This window comes from Pseudophryne corroboree, chromosome 4, assembly GCF_028390025.1.
Source record: "Pseudophryne corroboree isolate aPseCor3 chromosome 4, aPseCor3.hap2, whole genome shotgun sequence".
Taxonomy (NCBI): Eukaryota; Metazoa; Chordata; class Amphibia; order Anura; family Myobatrachidae; genus Pseudophryne; species Pseudophryne corroboree.
Genome location: NC_086447.1, coordinates 807,807,871 through 807,827,093, shown reverse-complemented (window position 1 = coordinate 807,827,093; position 19,223 = coordinate 807,807,871). Strand labels below are relative to the sequence as shown.

The 19,223-nt window shown below is 43.0% G+C and overlaps 1 pseudogene; it reads right to left on the bottom strand.

The window, feature by feature from the left end:
* Positions 1-248: 248 nt before the first annotated feature.
* LOC134912971 (5S ribosomal RNA) lies at positions 249-367 on the bottom strand (annotated as a pseudogene).
* Positions 368-19,223: the final 18,856 nt, after the last annotated feature.

Below are 19,223 nucleotides of genomic sequence, written 5' to 3'. Positions count from 1 at the left end.
AATTACAATTTTTTTTTTTATAAAAAATAGATATGAATAAATATAAATATAAAAATCAATACACAATATAGGGGAATGCTATATAAAGTGCAAATTGCAAAGTACACAGATTGCTCCAAATAAGTAAAATAAAGCTTAGTAGTCTTAACGGGTGGTGCTTATAAGTGAGTGATAAGTGCTACAATAACTTTTATTTTTAATTTTTATATATATTTTTTTTACACTATGCTTCAGGAGTTGCCTCATTTTCAGTACAGTACCTAATCTTCCCAAAGGCTCGCCCCTCTTGGTACTGGTCAGGACCAACACTGCTTAGCTACCAAGATCGGTTGAGATTGGGCATTTCCAGTGTGGTTTGACTGTATTTACTTCGTACGGAACAGATGACGCCATAATATTCTTTATAAGAATTTTTTTATTATTATTATTATTATTATTATTATTTACATAAGTGATGATTAAGAAACAGTGAGAGTGATGAAGAAAAAAATAGACTTTTTTGGAACGACACCTTACAGAAATGGGGCAATCTCGTAGCTCTCGTTGAGACCTAGAGGATGCATGGTTCTTAGATGAAAAATCCAGAACATCTCCCGCTGTGACAGTTTAGTTGCTAGGTCTCCCCCTCTTTCTCCCAATTTGACCAGTTCTATGGCTTTAAAAGTCAGTTCTTCTGGGTTCGAATTGTGTTTTTCAGTGAAATGTCTTGAGATAGTATGACTGTCCACTTAATTTTTAATATTACGGACATGTTCTTGTGTCCTGAGTTTCAATTGTCTCTTGGTCTTGCCTACATACTTTCTCTGACGTCCTAGTGGATGCTGGGAACTCCGTAAGGACCATGGGGAATAGCGGCTCCGCAGGAGACTGGGCACAAATAGAAAGCTTTAGTACTACCTGGTGTGCACTGGCTCCTCCCCCTATGACCCTCCTCCAAGCCTCAGTTAGATTTTTGTGCCCGAACGAGAAGGGTGCACACTAGGGGCTCTCCTGAGCTTCTTAGTGAAAGTTTTAGTTTAGGTTTTTTATTTTCAGTGAGACCTGCTGGCAACAGGCTCACTGCATCGAGGGACTAAGGGGAGAAGAAGCGAACTCACCTGCGTGCAGAGTGGATTGGGCTTCTTGGCTACTGGACACCATTAGCTCCAGAGGGACCGATCACAGGCCCAGCCTTGGAGCTCGGTCCCAGAGCCGCGCCGCCGGCCCCCTTACAGAGCCAGAAGCAAAAAGAGTCCGGCAAATCGGCGGCAGAAGACATCCTGTCTTCCACAAGGTAGCGCACAGCACTGCAGCTCTGCGCCATTGCTTCTCAGCACACTTCACACTCCGGTCACTGAGGGTGCAGGGCGCTGGGGGGGGGCGCCCTGAGCAGCAATAGAAACACCTTGGCTGGCTAAAAATACATCACATATAGCTCCTGGGCTATATGGATGAATTTTAACCCCTGCCAGATTTTCACAAAAAGCGGGAGAAAGGCTGCCGAGAAGGGGGCGGAGCCTATCTCCTCAGCACACAGGCGCCATTTTCCCTCACAGCTCCGCTGGAAGGACGTCTCCCTGACTCTCCCCTGCAGTCCTGCACTACAGAAACAGGGTAAAAAAGAGAGGGGGGCACTAATTGGCGGGATATTAACAATACAGCAGCTGTAAGGGAGAAACACTTATATAAGGTTGTCCCTATATCTATATATAGCGCTCTGGTGTGTGCTGGCATACTCTCCCTCTGTCTCCCCAAAGGGCTAGTGGGGTTCTGTCCTCTATCAGAGCATTCCCTGTGTGTGTGCTGTGTGTCGGTACGTTTGTGTCGACATGTATGAGGAGGAAAATGATGTGGAGGCGGGGCAATTGCCTATAATAGAGATGTCACCCCCTAAGGAGTCGACACCTGAGTGGATGGCATTATGGAAGGATTTACGTGACAGTGTCAGCTCCTTACAAAAGACGGTTGATGACATGAGACAGCCGACTAATCAGCTAGTCCCTGTCCAGGCGTCTCAGAAACCATCAGGGGCTCTAAAAAGGCCGTTACCTCAGGTGGTGGATACTGACGTCGACACGGATACTGACTCCAGTGTCGACGGTGAGGAGACAAACGTGACTTCCAGTAGGGCCACACGTTACATGATCACGGCAATGAGAGAGGTGTTAAACATTTCTGATACTGCAAGTACCACTAAAAAGGGTATTATGTGGGGTGTGAAAAAACTACCTGTAGTTTTTCCTGAATCAGACGAATTAAATGAGGTGTGTGATGAAGCGTGGGTTTGCCCCGATAAAAAACTGATAATTTCTCAAAAGTTATTGGCATTATACCCTTTCCCGCCAGAGGTTAGGGCGCGTTGGGAAACACCCCCTAGAGTGGATAAAGCGCTCACACGCTTATCAAAACAAGTGGCGTTACCGTCTCCTGATACGGCCGCCCTCAAGGAACCAGGTGACAGAAAACTGGAAAATATCCTAAAAAGTATATACACACATACTGGTGTTATACTGCGACCAGCAATCGCCTCAGCCTGGATGTGCAGCGCTGGGGTAGCTTGGTCGGATTCCCTGACTGAAAATATTGATACCCTGGATAGGGACAGTATATTGTTGACTATAGAGCATTTAAAAGATGCATTTCTATATATGCGAGATGCACAGAGGGATATTTCCACTCTGGCTTCAAGAGTGAGTGCGCTGTCCATTTCTGCCAGAAGAGGATTATGGACGCGACAGTGGTCAGGTGATGCGGACTCTAAACGGCATATGGAAATATTGCCTTATAAAGGGGAGGAGTTATTTGGGGTCGGTCTATCGGACCTGGTGGCCACGGCAACTGCTGGGAAATCCACATTTTTACCCCAGGTAGCCTCTCAACATAAAAAGACGCCGTCTTATCCGGCTCAGTCCTTTCGTTCCCATAAGGGCAAGCGGGCAAAAGGTTCCTCTTTTCTGCCCCGGGGCAGAGGAAGGGGAAAAGACTGCAACAGACAGCCACTTCCCAGGAACAAAAGCCCTCCCCCGCTTCTGCCAAGTCCTCAGCATGACGCTGGGGCCTTACAAGCGGACTCAGGCACGGTGGGGGCCCGTCTCAAGAATTTCAGCGCGCAGTGGGCTCACTCGCAAGTGGACCCCTGGATCCTGCAAGTAGTATCTCAGGGGTACAAATTGGAGTTCGAGACGTCTCCCCCTCGCCGGTTCCTGAAGTCTGCTTTACCAACGTCTCCCTCCGACAGGGAGGCAGTATTGGAGGCAGTTCACAAGCTGTATTCCCAGCAGGTGATAATCAAGGTACCCCTCCTGCCACAAGGGAAGGGGTATTATTCCACGCTGTTTGTAGTACCGAAGCCGGACGGCTCGGTGAGACCAATTTTAAATCTGAAGTCTTTGAACACTTACATACAGAGGTTCAAATTCAAGATGGAGTCACTCAGGGCAGTGATCGCGAACCTGGAAGAGGGGGACTATATGGTGTCTCTGGACATCAAAGATGCCTACCTCCATGTCCCCATTTACCCTTCTCATCAAGGGTACCTCAGGTTTGTGGTAGAAAACTGTCACTATCAGTTTCAGACGCTGCCGTTTGGATTATCCACGGCACCTCGGGTCTTTACCAAGGTAATGGCCGAAATGATGATTCTTCTTCGAAGAAAAGGCGTTTTAATTATCCCTTACTTGGACGATCTCCTGATAAGAGCAAGATCCAGAGAACAGTTAGTAGTCGGAGTAGCCCTATCTCAAGTAGTGCTACGGCAGCACGGCTGGATTCTAAATATCCCAAAATCGCAGCTGATTCCGACAACACGTCTTCTGTTCCTAGGGATGATTCTGGACACAGTCCAGAAAAAGGTGTTCCTTCCGGAAGAAAAAGCCAGGGAGTTATCCGACCTAGTCAGAAACCTCCTGAAACCAGGGCAAGTCTCAGTGCATCAATGCACAAGAGTCCTGGGAAAGATGGTAGCTTCCTACGAAGCGATTCCATTCGGCAGATTCCACGCAAGAACGTTCCAGTGGGATCTGCTGGACAAATGGTCCGGATCGCATCTTCAGATGCATCAGCGGATAACCCTGTCCCCAAGGACACGGGTGTCTCTTCTGTGGTGGTTGCAGAGTGCTCATCTTCTAGAGGGCCGCAGATTCGGCATTCAGGACTGGGTCCTGGTGACCACGGATGCCAGCCTGAGAGGCTGGGGAGCAGTCACACAGGGAAGAAATTTCCAGGGCTTGGGGTCAAGCCTGGAGACATCACTTCACATAAATATCCTGGAGCTAAGGGCCATCTACAATGCTCTAAGCCTAGCAAGACCTCTGCTTCAAGGTCAGCCGGTGCTGATCCAGTCGGACAACATCACGGCAGTCGCCCACGTAAACAGACAGGGCGGCACAAGAAGCAGGAGGGCAATGACAGAAGTTGCAAGGATTCTTCGCTGGGCGGAAAATCATGTGATAGCACTGTCAGCGGTGTTCATTCCGGGAGTGGACAACTGGGAAGCAGACTTCCTCAGCAGGCACGACCTCCACCCGGGAGAGTGGGGACTTCACCCAGAAGTTTTCCACATGATTGTGAACCGTTGGGAAAAACCAAAGGTGGACATGATGGCGTCACGCCTCAACAAAAAACTAGACAGGTATTGCGCCAGGTCACGGGACCCTCAGGCAATAGCTGTGGACGCTCTGGTAACACCGTGGGTGTACCAGTCAGTGTATGTGTTCCCTCCTCTGCCTCTCATACCCAAGGTACTGAGAATCATAAGAAGGAGAGGAGTAAGGACTATACTCGTGGCTCCGGATTGGCCAAGAAGGACTTGGTACCCGGAACTTCAAGAGATGCTCACGGAGGACCCGTGGCCTCTACCTCTACGAAGGGACCTGCAGGGACCCTGTCTGTTCCAAGACTTACCGCGGCTGCGTTTGACGGCATGGCGGTTGAACGCCGGATCCTGAAGGAAAAAGGCATTCCGGATGAAGTCATCCCTACCCTGATCAAAGCCAGGAAGGATGTAACCGTGCAGCATTATCACCGTATTTGGCATAAATATGTTGCGTGGTGCGAGGCCAGGAAGGCCCCTACAGAGGAATTTCAACTGGGTCGTTTCCTGCATTTCCTGCAAACAGGACTGTCTATGGGCCTAAAATTAGGGTCCATTAAGGTTCAAATTTCGGCCCTGTCGATCTTCTTCCAAAAAGAACTGGCTTCAGTTCCTGAAGTTTAGACGTTTGTCAAAGGGGTGCTGCATATACAGCCTCCTTTTGTGCCTCCAGTGGCACCTTGGGATCTCAATGTGGTTTTGGGGTTCCTAAAATCACATTGGTTTGAACCACTCACCACTGTGGACTTAAAATATCTCACATGGAAAGTGGTAATGCTATTGGCCCTGGCTTCAGCCAGGCGCGTGTCAGAATTGGCGGCTTTATCCTATAAAAACCCTTACCTAATTTTTCATACGGATAGGGCAGAATTGAGGACTCGTCCTCAATTTCTCCCTAAGGTGGTTTCAGCGTTTCACCTGAACCAGCCTATTGTGGTACCTGTGGCTACTAGGGACTTGGAGGACTCCAAGTTGCTGGACGTAGTCAGGGCCCTGAAAATATACGTTTCCAGGACGGCTGGAGTCAGAAAATCTGACTCGCTGTTTATTCTGTATGCACCCAACAAGCTGGGTGCTCCTGCTTCTAAGCAGACTATTGCTCGTTGGATTTGTAGTACAATTCAGCTTGCACATTCTGTGGCAGGCCTGCCACAGCCAAAATCTGTAAAAGCCCATTCCACACGGAAAGTGGGCTCATCTTGGGCGGCCGCCCGAGGGGTCTCGGCTTTACAACTTTGCCGAGCAGCTACTTGGTCAGGGGCAAACACGTTTGCTAAATTCTACAAATTTGATACCCTGGCTGAGGAGGACCTGGAGTTCTCTTATTCGGTGCTGCAGAGTCATCCGCACTCTCCCGCCCGTTTGGGAGCTTTGGTATAATCCCCATGGTCCTTACGGAGTTCCCAGCATCCACTAGGACGTCAGAGAAAATAAGAATTTACTTACCGATAATTCTATTTCTCATAGTCCGTAGTGGATGCTGGGCGCCCATCCCAAGTGCTGATTGTCTGCAATACTTGTACATAGTTATTGTTAACTAAATCGGATTATTGTTGTAGTGAGCCATCTTTTCTAGAGGCTCCTCTGTTTTATCATACTGTTAACTGGGTTCAGATCACAAGTTATACGGTGTGATTGGTGTGGCTGGTATGAGTCTTACCCGGGATTCAAAATCCTTCCTTATTGTGTACGCTCGTCAGGGCACAGTATCCTAACTGAGGCTTGGAGGAGGGTCATAGGGGGAGGAGCCAGTGCACACCAGGTAGTACTAAAGCTTTCTATTTGTGCCCAGTCTCCTGCGGAGCCGCTATTCCCCATGGTCCTTACGGAGTTCCCAGCATCCACTACGGACTATGAGAAATAGAATTATCGGTAAGTAAATTCTTATTTTTTTTCTACAGGTGCACTCTAGCAGGTAGATCACAGATGAGTTGTTGCAGTTGATGAAGTCTTTAATTTTATATTCTTTGAGATATCCAATATCGCTAAAGCTTCTCCAGTTGGGGTGGAGGAATTTGCAAATGTTACAACGTGACCCCATGCTTGGGTATCCCCCGTTTCATTCTTAATCATGCTTGGTGCCAGTAAGTCCTTCAGGTTTTTTGATTTCTTATAGATGATTTCTGGATGTGACAGGAGTATCTCCTTCAAGACTGGATCCATTAAAAGAATACCCCAATGGGCCCTGAGTGATTTCTTTATCAAATCTTCATGATGGTTATACGTGCTGATAAATGCTGTTGTATCTTTCTTTTTATCTCCGACCTTGTATTCAAGTAGATCCTCCCTGTTCAGAGACTTTGTCCTTGTAATGGCCTTTTGTAAAATGTCTGATGGATACTCCTTTTCTTCAAATCTTCCCTTGTAGACCTCTAATTATTCTTCACATTCTTTCCAATCACTGCAAATTCTTCTTAATCTACGAAATTGGGAATAAGGTATGTTGCTTTTCCACTTTTTGAGATGGTTGCTTTTAAATTGAAGGTAACCATTCAGATCTACTTCTTTGATAAAGTTCTTAGTTTTAAATTTATCTTCTATTCCTGTTAAAACTACATCTAGGAAATCAATTGACACCCCATTTATGTTGGAGGTAAAGGAGAGATTCATATCGTTGTTACTTTATATACAGAATTGGTTAAAAAGATCCAGAGTCCCATCCCATATAATTAAAATATCATCGATATATCTCTTGTAAAAGATGATATGGTCTTTAAAACGATGTTGACTGTAGATAAAAGACTTCTCCCAGCAACCCATAAAAAGATTAGCAAAACTTGGTGCGAATATAGTACCCATAGCTTTTCCACAGCACTGTAAGTAAAAACAATCTAAAAAATTAAAATAGTTGTGACTAAGAATAAAAAACATAATGTCACAGATGAAATCTTTGTGTTGGGTTGTCCAGAAAACTTTTGCAAGTTCCTTTACCTTTTAGATGTTCGATACACGTATATAAAGATTGTATGTCAATAGTTACCCAGAAACAATTGTCATTCCATTTCTGATCCTTCATTAAGTAAAGTACTGTGGTGGTGTCTTTAAGGTAGGATGGTAAATCTTTCACATATTTATTTAGGAAAATGTCAACATACTTCGACAGGATGTAAGTAAATCAATACCTGCCACTATCGGTCGGCCAGGTGGATTGGAAAGGGACTTATGAATCTTTGGGGAAAAAAAGAATATGGGGGTGATGGGGTTGGCTCTCATTAAATACTGGTATTCCTCTTTTGTCACCAGCCCCCCCTCCTTTGTCAGCCAGTCACTGATTTTAAAACCAGCTGACAAAGGGGGGGGGGAGAAGGTTGGTGATTGTGGATCAGAATCAGTATATTGAAGAAGCCAAAAGACTGCTAGGAGATGGGAAATCATACACCTTATTACAGAACGATCCTAATGACAAATACATAGAGGAGTTGAGAACATTACTTCTTCAAGGGCTTCTTACAGAACTCATCACAAAAGAGGAATACCAGTATTTAATGAGAGCCAACCCCGTCACCCCCATATTCTTAACTTAATGAAGAATGACACGCTGCGGTATCATTACTATAACAACTAAATGAAGCTATGAAGTTCGGGCCACGTGATGCGGATCAAATTGCGTTTCACATACACCACTTTTGAGTCCGTCTGAGAGACACATGATAACGTGAGCCCCAGAGAGGAAGTCCGGGTACAAGAGAGCAGTATGAAAGCCGAATCACCACCAGAACATGAGTCACAACAGCATAGACCTTGGAAAGAAGGGAACAGACAGCGCGCATGCGCACAAGAATATAATGCACACCAGAAGTGTGGCGGAAATACCGCTACATGTGTAAAATATGTAAAAACTTCACTTGTGATCATTAGTTTTTGGTTAAAACTACTCTTAAGTATTTAACTACATTCAACCAGTGCTCTCTATGACTGTGAATGTGTTTTGATCTAGAATATGATATTTGACTAGACAGGATGTGAGGTCATGATTAATTATATAATTATGGGGGGTATTTATAGGAGCCCTGTCCCAGTATGTCATTACCCAATGAAAAAGTCTGAGAGACAAAACGCGTTGAGCCTTTCCCCAGAGACCTCCTGCTGAACCAGTTAAGACTCCTAAGCTTTACTTTACTTATTTGGAACCATCTGTGTACTTTGCAATTTGCACTTTATATAGAATTCCCTATATTATTATTGATTTTTATATTTATATTTATTCATATCTATTTTTTATATAATTTTTTTGTAATTTTATCATAAAATAAAATATATTTATTTAATTATATATATACTCTAATGTGGTGATACATTTGTTACGATTTCTAAAAACCACACCGTTGGTCGCTAGAACCCCTATCCGGTATTCCTATTTTGATCTCTTGCAGCAACACACCATTGCTGCTTTTTTAGGGGACAGCTGATGCCCAGATAATTGGGAGTGTGATTTTGTTTGTAATTGGAGTAGTAGTTTCACAAGTGGTGCGGCATTCCTTTGCGTATATATATATATATATATATATGTACATATATATATATATATATATATATATATATATATATATATAGTTACGCATGTGGTCCGGCTGACCTGACTCTGTACTGTGTATGTTGGGTGCCCACACAGCAATATTGCACATATACTCCTCAGGGGGGGAGGGGGTGCGGCACTCCTACATCATTATGATGCCGTATTACGCAGTGTTTCAGTTAATTTATTATAGAACTGTCATGAGGCAGTATGATAATAACTGATGAATATACGATAAATGATGACAGTTCGATAATAAATTAACTGAAACGTTGCTTAATATGGCATCATTGTGATTTAATGTAGTCCAGGAGTGCTTCACCCCCCAGCCCCCGAGGAGTACATATATATGTGTATATATATATATATATATATATAGATAGCCACTTATATTTCTACATTCCAGTGCCAGTGGTGGTGGCCTCTATCTTTCTCTCCTTGGGTGCCACCCGCGGCCAAGAGGTAGACTTACATAGACCAGGCAGTTACCTGTTTGTCTGTACTGGAGACATGCAGCACAGCAGTCACTCAGTGTCAGTGTCGGACTGGGGCATGGAGGGCCCACCAAGGGAATGCAGTAATAGGGGCACATACTTGGGGGTGTGGCAAGCCTCCACAGAGGCTTGAAATACACAATAGTTTAGTGCAGTGTAATGCAACATATCTACCATGTATAATACAAGTGCACAGTCTGGAACCTGATCCCTAGAGGAAGGAGTGGGTCCTCAGGCAGTGGGGCCTACCGGTGGTTTACCTGGTACCCCTGTGGTCCAGTCCAACCCTGCTCAGTGTAATTAGTGCCGATGTCCGGAACCGCACTTCAGTGAAGCGGCTCTGAAACTACAGCTCCCAGCATCCCTTGTAGTCCCCTAGTTAACCATAGTAGTGCCCTAGTTAACATTATGACACATTATAAGGCTGTGCTGCCAGTACATATTATGCAACACAGTACCCCCAATTCACATTATGACATACAGTGTCCCCAGTTCATATTATGTCACACTATAGTGCCTCCACTTCATACTGTGCCACATTACACAAGGTGGCCCTTCTCAGCTCTGGGCCCCATAGCAGCTGCACTGCCTGCACCCATTTTACTACCCCTAAACGGTAAGCGCTCACTTCCTGTCAATCACTGTGTGATCGCATCACTTTAAAATTGGTAACACAATTTGCAGTCTTTTGATAATTGGGCAAATTGTGATCCATGCTGAATTTGACCCTTAGATTTGGGTGGGGTGTGTTCTAACTGAAATCTAAATTGCAGTGTAAAAATAAAGCAGCCTGTATTTACCCTGCACAGAAACAATATAACCCACCCAAATCTAAATCTCTATGCACGTTACATCTTCCCCACTTCCAGTGCACATGGTATTGCTCAGTTTTGTTGTATTTAATAACATAATCACTAGAAAACAGTCAAATTACAACAAATACTGTGCAATAATTTTCCTGTACTATGGGATTAATATGGATCTGTTTATTTTACATGTTGACTTTACCAAAGCTTCTTTTACAAGTTGAGCAAATAGCAAAGTATCTTTATTTGCTGATAAGTCCTTGTTCAATCACTGCATGAATATAACTTATAGAAATTAAATAAAAAGTCTCCTTTTGTCAAATTGCATACCGGTTGAGATAAGTATTCTCTGTTTATTAATAGTGTGAGATTTCCTGGTGTACAAATTTAAGTCTGATCTAGGGGGCTATCCAATTATCTGTGGTAATTTACTGTGGATAATGGATTTACTGGGGGCTATTCAATTAGCCCTTATAGCCGTTTCTTATATGCAAACGCCGGCACGTATTGGCAGTGGCTGGCTGGCAACTTTCAGCCTGTGGGGAAGACACAAGCATGTGGCCCCACCACTTTTTGACAGCAAACTGCGTTGGAAAAATTATTGCAACAAAAATCTTGCAGGAGTGGTTTATCTAGGACATGTAAGACAGGGGTAGCCCTAAGATCTAAAATTAGGAAGCCAGAGATGCAGATATTATCAATGATATAAAAATTATTATTAAAAATATCAATTGCTCAAACCAGTATAACAATCTTATTTTAAGCCTGCCTAGCACAGATGCATAAAAATCATATAAAATAAGCTGATAAAGTCAAACATCACCAGAATATCAATAAGTTCTTATTGAAACATATCATACATTATCAGTTGGTTTATATCTTGCATTTTTTCCAGCTTGGATACTCAGGATAACAATATTATTGGGTCAGAGCTGTAACTAGACATCTTGGGTCTATGTGCTGGAAAGAGAATACGTGCATTCTCCCCTTCCCCACATAAAAAATGGGGAGAGATGATGTGCAGGCACGCTTAAAAATGTAGGTATGTGGCTTCATGGTGAATAGTACCAATTAACATTACACAGCACAGTAGTGTATGCTAGTCAGAATACACCATGCAGTACTGTCTGTTATTCACATTACACCCCACAGTAGTACCCCTTATACAAATTACACCACTCAGTAGAACCCCTTATACACATTACACCACATGGTAATTTACGTTATTCACATTACACCACACAGTATTACCCCTTATACACCTTACCTTTGACAGTAGTACCCCTTATACACATTACACCACACAGTAGTACCCCTTATATACATTATACCACACAGTAGTGTCTGTTATTCAGATTGCACCACACAGTAGCACCCCTTATACACATTATACCACACAGTATTACCCCTTATACACATTACAGCTCACAGTACTGTCCATTATTCATATTACACCACACAGTAGTACCCCTTATACACATTACACCTCACAGTAGTGTCCATTATCCACATTACACCACATAGTAGTACTCCTTATACACATTGCAACTCACAGTAGTGTCCGTTATTCACATTACATCACACAATAGTACCCTTATACACATTACACCCCACAGTAGTGCCCCTTATACACGTTACGCCACATAGAAGAGCCTCTCAGACACTTTACATCACAGTAAAGCTGCTCATACACGTTATGCTACAGTAGAATCTTTTATACACATTATGCCATGGTAATGCCCCTTATACACATTACAACACAGTATAGTCACTTATACATGTTATGTCACAGTAGAACTCCTTATACACATTATGCCATGCTAGAGCTCCTTATATACATTATGCCACAGCAGTGGCAGTTCTAGATGTGGGCGAGCAGGGCTACTGCCCAGAGTGCTGCAGCCTCAGGGCACAGCCACAACAATATGTATACAGTATGTGTGTGTGTGTGTGTGTGTGTGTGTTCAGTGGAAGTTCTAGGTGCAAGCAAGCCGGGGTACCTGACAATGTTTATAAGGGGTTCTGCTATACTTTGATGTGTGTATAAGGGGCACTACTGAGTTGTGTAATGTCACTGATGGACACTACTGTGCAGTGTAATATGAACTGGTACTATTCTGAGGCTGGCTCCGTGAAGCTATGCCCCTATATTTTTGTACACTGTCCTTATTTTAAATTTGGAGGGGTGCTGAAGGAAACTTTTATCATGAGTGTCACAAAGTTTAGAACTGGCCCTGCACCACAGTAGAGCCACTTATACACATTATGTCATAGGTCTGCAAACTCGGTCCTCATTACCCCACACAGTGCATGTTTTGCAGGTCTCCTCACAGAATCACAAGTGCAATAATTAACTCCACCTGCGGACCTTTTAAAATGTGTCTGAGTAATTAATACACCTGTGCACCTGCTGGGTTACATGCAAAACATGCACTGTGTGGGGTAATGAGGACCGAGTTTGCAGACTTATGCATTATGTCACGGTAGAGCCCCCTATACATATTATGCCTATGGTATAGCCCTTTATAGACATTATGCCATGGCAGAGCACCTTATACACATTATACCATGGTAGAGCCCCCTATACACATTATGCCTCGGTAGAGCCCCTCTACACATGCCATGGTAAAGGCCCCTATACATATTATGCCGATTGGTGGAGACCCCAATACACATTATGCCACGGTAGAGATGCCTATACACATTATGACCATGGTAGAGCTGCTTATACACATTATACCATGGTAGAGCCCCCAATACACATTATGCCATGGTAGAGCCCCCTATACACATTATGCCATGGTAGAGCCCCTTATACACATTATGCCAATGGTAGAACCCAATAATTTGCGGAGGGTATTTCCTGGCATCAGCCACCTGATCATGAATTAGAAGTAGTGAGTAAATGAGCTGGGTGCTCCTTGCAATTTCTATCCTGGTCAACCAATAGTTATGTCCCTGGACACCATGCTAGTTGTCCCCTTCTTTTTCCTTAATCAGGCAAGTAATGGTTGTTTATTTTAGGAGGAAAGGCATAGCTTTTGTTTTTTACCAGAAAAGTCATGTGCTGGTGTCTCAAACACTTTTCAATACAGACATTCAGGAGCTGTACTTTACTTTATCTTGCAAGTGCAAGTTACATTTAGCTTAAAATTTTACTGTTTTTCATTGTGCAGCAAAGTAGATTTTCTACGACCTGCTTTAAAAAAAAGTCTCTTTGTGTTCAAACATACAGTATATCAAAAATGGCATAATACTCTGCAGACTTTTCTTTACAGAATCAATCCTCCAGAAAATGGCAGTCTTGTTTCCAGAATGAGAATTCAATGTTGTTTTTACAAATTAGCAATTGGAAATAAAAGTTGAGTCCTAGGAATGATTGCAAAAGTTAAAACAAATGCTTAAATACCAACAGCATGCATTGTAAGGAAAATGAAGTAATAGTTAAATGAACTGAATGTAGGTGAATGATGGAAAACATTTTTGTCACTTAAAATCCTCATTTGTATAAAAGAAATGTCCTATGTTGTTGTTAAAACAACTTCAGGATGTGAGTGAATATATAAGTAACTGGATACATCAGAGCCGGCCCTAAGCAATATGATGCCCTAGGCAAGATTTTGGCTGGTGCCCCCTAGCAACACCGCTGGTTCTGCCTCTGACCTTGCACCTCTTTCCCAGCACCATCACCCCTCACCCATAGCAGTCCTTGTGCCCCCTATATTTTAAATAGGAACAGTTCGCACATTTGACGCACAGCCCAAAAAGGGCATCTTCTTGCTGGGAAGGGGCATGGCCACACAATAGTAACCCCAATTCCAATTACGCCACACAGTGTGGCAACTTTATTCACATTTTATCTTGCGATAGTGTCCATAATTCATATTACATCCCACAGTAGTATCACTTTACCTTATAAACGTTATTCCTCACAGTAGAGCCCCTTATTCACATTATGTCACACTGAATTGCTCCTTATTCACATTACACCACACTATATTGCTCTTTATTCACATTAGACGACACAGTAGTGCCCTTTCTATATGCAACGCCACATAGTAGAGCACCTTATACACATAATACCACACATTAGTAATGCATTTATACACAATTCCACACAGTAATGCCCCTTACACATATGAGACACATTAATGTCCTTATAAACATAATGCACCTTACACATTATGACAACCTTTATTAATGCCCTTTTACACATAATGTCCCTTACACATATGCCGCACATTATTAATGCCCTTATACACATAATGACACACATAGTGCCCCCTACACATTTGCTGCACATTATTAGTGCCCCTATACACATAATGACACACATACAGTAGTACCCTGTTACACATATGCCGCACATTATTAATGTCCGTATACACATAATGACACACATAGTGGACCTTTACACATATGTTGCACATTATTAAAGCATTTTTACATGACACACATAATGCTCCTTCTGAACACTACTGCACAACCAACCCACTCACATGCACACAGCACTCACACTTCCACTAACACTGTGACCTCTGCCTCTGCTTGGAGACAGATGTATCCTCACAAATCTTGCATCAATGCTAACGTCGGGCACTTTTTTTTTTTTAATGAAAATGCATCTTATTTGCATTGCTATGTGGCTAGGATGCACAAGCAGCTTCTGCTGATTAAACTGATATGCAGCATGCCAATATACTGTGTGAGACTGTGGCTGTATCTGCATATGAAATGCTACATACAGAATATAGGCATGCCGCATATCATTTTAATCAGCAGAAGCTGATGATGCCCCTAGGCATACTAAATGCCCTATGCAATTGTCTAGTTTGCCTATGCCTATGGCCGGCTCTGGGATACATACTGGCTGCAAATATCACTCACGTTTCTGTGATCACAGGATACAGTGCAAATAAAATTAAATGTCCTTGCTTGTACCAATCAATCATTTGGAAACAATATTATATTATAATATTGCTCAAAGACTTGGTTATTATATTACTGTATATCTTTATTTTCATTCATGTGATCAAATAAAATCTGGGGATTACATCATTTATTTCTGTCAAAAATGTTTGAAAATATTTTGTTCTAGAAATGAATATTAAGGGGCCACTACATATAAAGTATAAATTTATTTCTGGATAGGATTATCTTATATGTACTTATTGTCCCTGTAAAGACAAAGCAGCATGAGCAGAAGAGGTGTACGCAATAGCAATGATCAAGTAGCAACAAATATTTCATCTGCATACCTTCCAACATTTAAGAGGGGGGATTCAAGACCATGTGAACCTAATACCCTAGTTGTGAGCAGGGGTGGATCTACTGTAAAACTAATGAGGCTTAAGCTTCAGGGCCCCTTATCCCAGAGGGGCCCTGAAGAAACTTTTTTAATGGATGACTTTTTCAACAAAATCGATGGAATTTTTTAAGTGTGTGTTATTAAAATAAGGTTATTATAGTGATAGAATCATAACTAATCTTGCCTGTGCATTGTAACACCAAAAATCAGATTTTCACCTCTTGCTTTTGTATACTGTATGGTTATAGCTTGTCACCAATAATACCATGACAACCATGCTTCTAGTACAGAATAGCTGCTATTACAACTTGGATGCACATCGCTTAGTACCACGGGAGCTGCTAAGAGTTGTAGTCTAGCTCTATGATTCTGTAAATAGCGTGAAACATGTATCTGTGTTAAACGATAATTCCCAACAGCCTGCTGAACTTCTCTTTGTGACATTCTTCTCTTTGTGACATTCCCCTGAGAGGGCCCGTCCTAGGAAGGAGGCTGGGAGCAATGAAAGATGAGAAGGAGCCCCGGACAAGGAGGCATCTAATAAGGTAATTTTGCTGGCACTGAGCAATGTGTGCTGTCTTGCAAGGGCACCAAGGCCCATTGGATCTTGTTGGATGCTGCCCTTTTGCTGATTCAAAGGGTCCCCCATAACAGTTCAAGCGGTCCCAAAAATGTAGGTCTGCCACTAGTTGTGCATCACGTTGGGGGAATGGCTACACATAACAATAATCATTTTGCGTCACGCTGGTGCAGGGCTGTAACTAGGGGTGTGGAAGCTGTGCAGTCACACAGAGCACATGACTCTGTGGCTGGCATTGTTGCTGCCCAATGATCCCTGCAACTAGCTAGAAGGTGGCCTGAAATGGTACCCTGATGCCAGTATCGTTGCTGCCATGCTGCCTAGCCCATGCAGACTGCAGCCTGTACAACCCTGCAGTGCATTCCTTCCCTGTGGCTGGTGGTCCTGCCCCCTCGGCATGATGCCATGCTATCAGGGGGTGTGGCCTGCACAGGGTGATGTAAAGCCCTGTTGCAGTGCTGCGCTGGGGCACTTTCTTTACAAATTAGAGCCTGTTGTTCAACAGAAAGACTGTGACTGCCCAAAGTCCAACTTCCAACCTCCATGGGACACTGCAGGCAGTGTGTGGAATGTTGAGACAGAGCCTGATCAGTGGGACTGTCCCACCAATATTGGCATGGTTGGGTGGTATGCATCTCAGCATGTGCTGGGTCATCCACCACAACTGGGAACATGACTTGCGGCATGCACCACAACTGGAAACATGACTTGTATCATCCACCACACCTGAGACACATCTAATTAGTGTTAAATGCATTCCATTGCACTCCTCAGCCCGTGTGAATAATTGGAACTTTATTTTATTTGCATAATAATTGAATCATTCACACACTATATTATACATAGTGGGAGTTCTGATAAGTTTATCCAGGACAGTATGTTGATATATTATGATGCCATCGGTAAATTCAATTATTATTATTTTTTTTAATATCATTTATTCATACTCTTGTGGTCATTCCTGCTTGCTTATTGCAGCTCACATTTTAATTAGTTAGTAAAGGGTTTTGATCATCCACTAAGACATTGTTCACAGCTTTAAGGGAACATTTTGAGTTGCGAAAACTTACTGTTACTTTATATTTGTTTATATTTTATGTTATGGCTTTAAATATTAGATAACTACATTAGTGTGTCATTATTAGGCATCATGTTGTCAAGCACCTGTTTGAATGACATTTTGCTACCTATGGAAAAAACAACTCACAGATACAAAATGTACAAATAATAGCATCACGTTTATCATGTGCCAATATGGTTTGGATCAATGTAGCTTCCATAAAAGTTCACTGAAAAGTCATTAAAAAGTAGTAGCTAAATTCTATTCTCACGTGTTTTATAGAGCTACAAATCCAGAAAGATAATAAATTGTTTTGTTGAAAACAGGAAATCTGGCTAAGTTAGAGGAGCTCTGCAAAAAAACATTGGCCGAGTAACTCATAACATCATGTTCTACTTTGAGAGCATTTCCATGAATTGAAGAAAACTGGAGGCACAGACGCATCTGGTAAAGTTGCTAATTTTCCAAATGTGTGGTTACTATCTCACTGATAGAGCAATTTGGCAACTTTTATTAGCCACGGCTGCTCCCAGCTGTCTACAAAAAGTACATCAGCATTCCGTGTTTCTTTTTTTCCTACTAGAATTTGTTTGGGTTAAAGTTTTTTTTTGTTTATCTTTTTTATCTTTAGATTGTAAGTATGCAAGCAGGGCCCCCTTACCTCTGTCTGTTAGTTATTACCCAGTCTTGTCTTACTAATGTTTTGTTCCCTCATGTAAACTGCAATGGAATATGCTAACTCTGTATAAATAACTGTTAATAAAAAATAAAAAAGGTATGTTCATAAAATCACTTTTCTTTCTTTCACCTCTATCTGTATGTTTTTGTTCTTTCCTACCAGTAAGTTGTGTGTAATACTGTATGAGCTGGAAAAAACAATTTGGGAGACAACGGGATACCTGGCGATTTGACCCTGCTGTTGCACATTGTCAGTATTAAAGTTCCTCGCCCTATGTTTCTGAAAGTTATCATTAGTCCAGTATAGAAGGAGAGGTCACATGTTCCCAGTGCCGTAGCATGGCAATAAAGAACCCTGTGCCAGACACGCCCCCACACATTTGACATCACATCGCCAGGAAAACAAGTTGGGCTGTTTGGATCTCCAGCGGTGTTGCCACCTCATGCTTGCATCCTGGTTGATGTAGCTGCTCACACGGGTGGTCTTCAGTATGCCGACTGACGGGATCCCGGCGCACAGTATACCGGCGCCGGGATCCCGACAGCCGGCATACCGACACTCATTCTCCCTCGTGGGGGTCCACGACCCCCCTGGAGGGAGAATAAAATAGCGTGCACCGTGCCCCGTAGCGTGGCGAGCGCAGCGAGCCCGCAATGGGCTTATTTGCACTCGCCACACTGTCGGTAAGCCGGCGGTCGGGCTCCCGGCACCGGTATGCTGGTCACCGGGAGCCCGACCGCTGGCATATCGTAGTGAACCCGCTCACACACCCCTAATTATGCCCCTACATGTTCCCCAAGTTATCTAACATGAATAATATGCATGCTACATGCAAAGAGCTCTCTAGTAGCGGAGATAACATGATATCAGCATTTGGCTTGCAGGATGCCTAGAATGAATACAAAGCTGTTTTTTTCTGCTTGGCTCCCAATTCAGTATCAGCCCCAAAGTCCACAAAACAGATGTAGCCTGTAACATGGGAGTTAGGAGATGATTGGCTGGTACTTTATCTCTCTCCACTTTATCTCTCTCAAATCTTCTTATCATATAATTGCAGATCAGAGTGAAAAGTTAATATTATTATTACCTCATTTCTACTAGTTCAAGTCTCACAAATCTTTCTCAAATCGCATCAAGGGTGTAATTCAGAGTTGATCGCAGCAGCGCATTTGTTAGTAGTTGGGCAAAACCATGTGCACTGCAGGTGGGG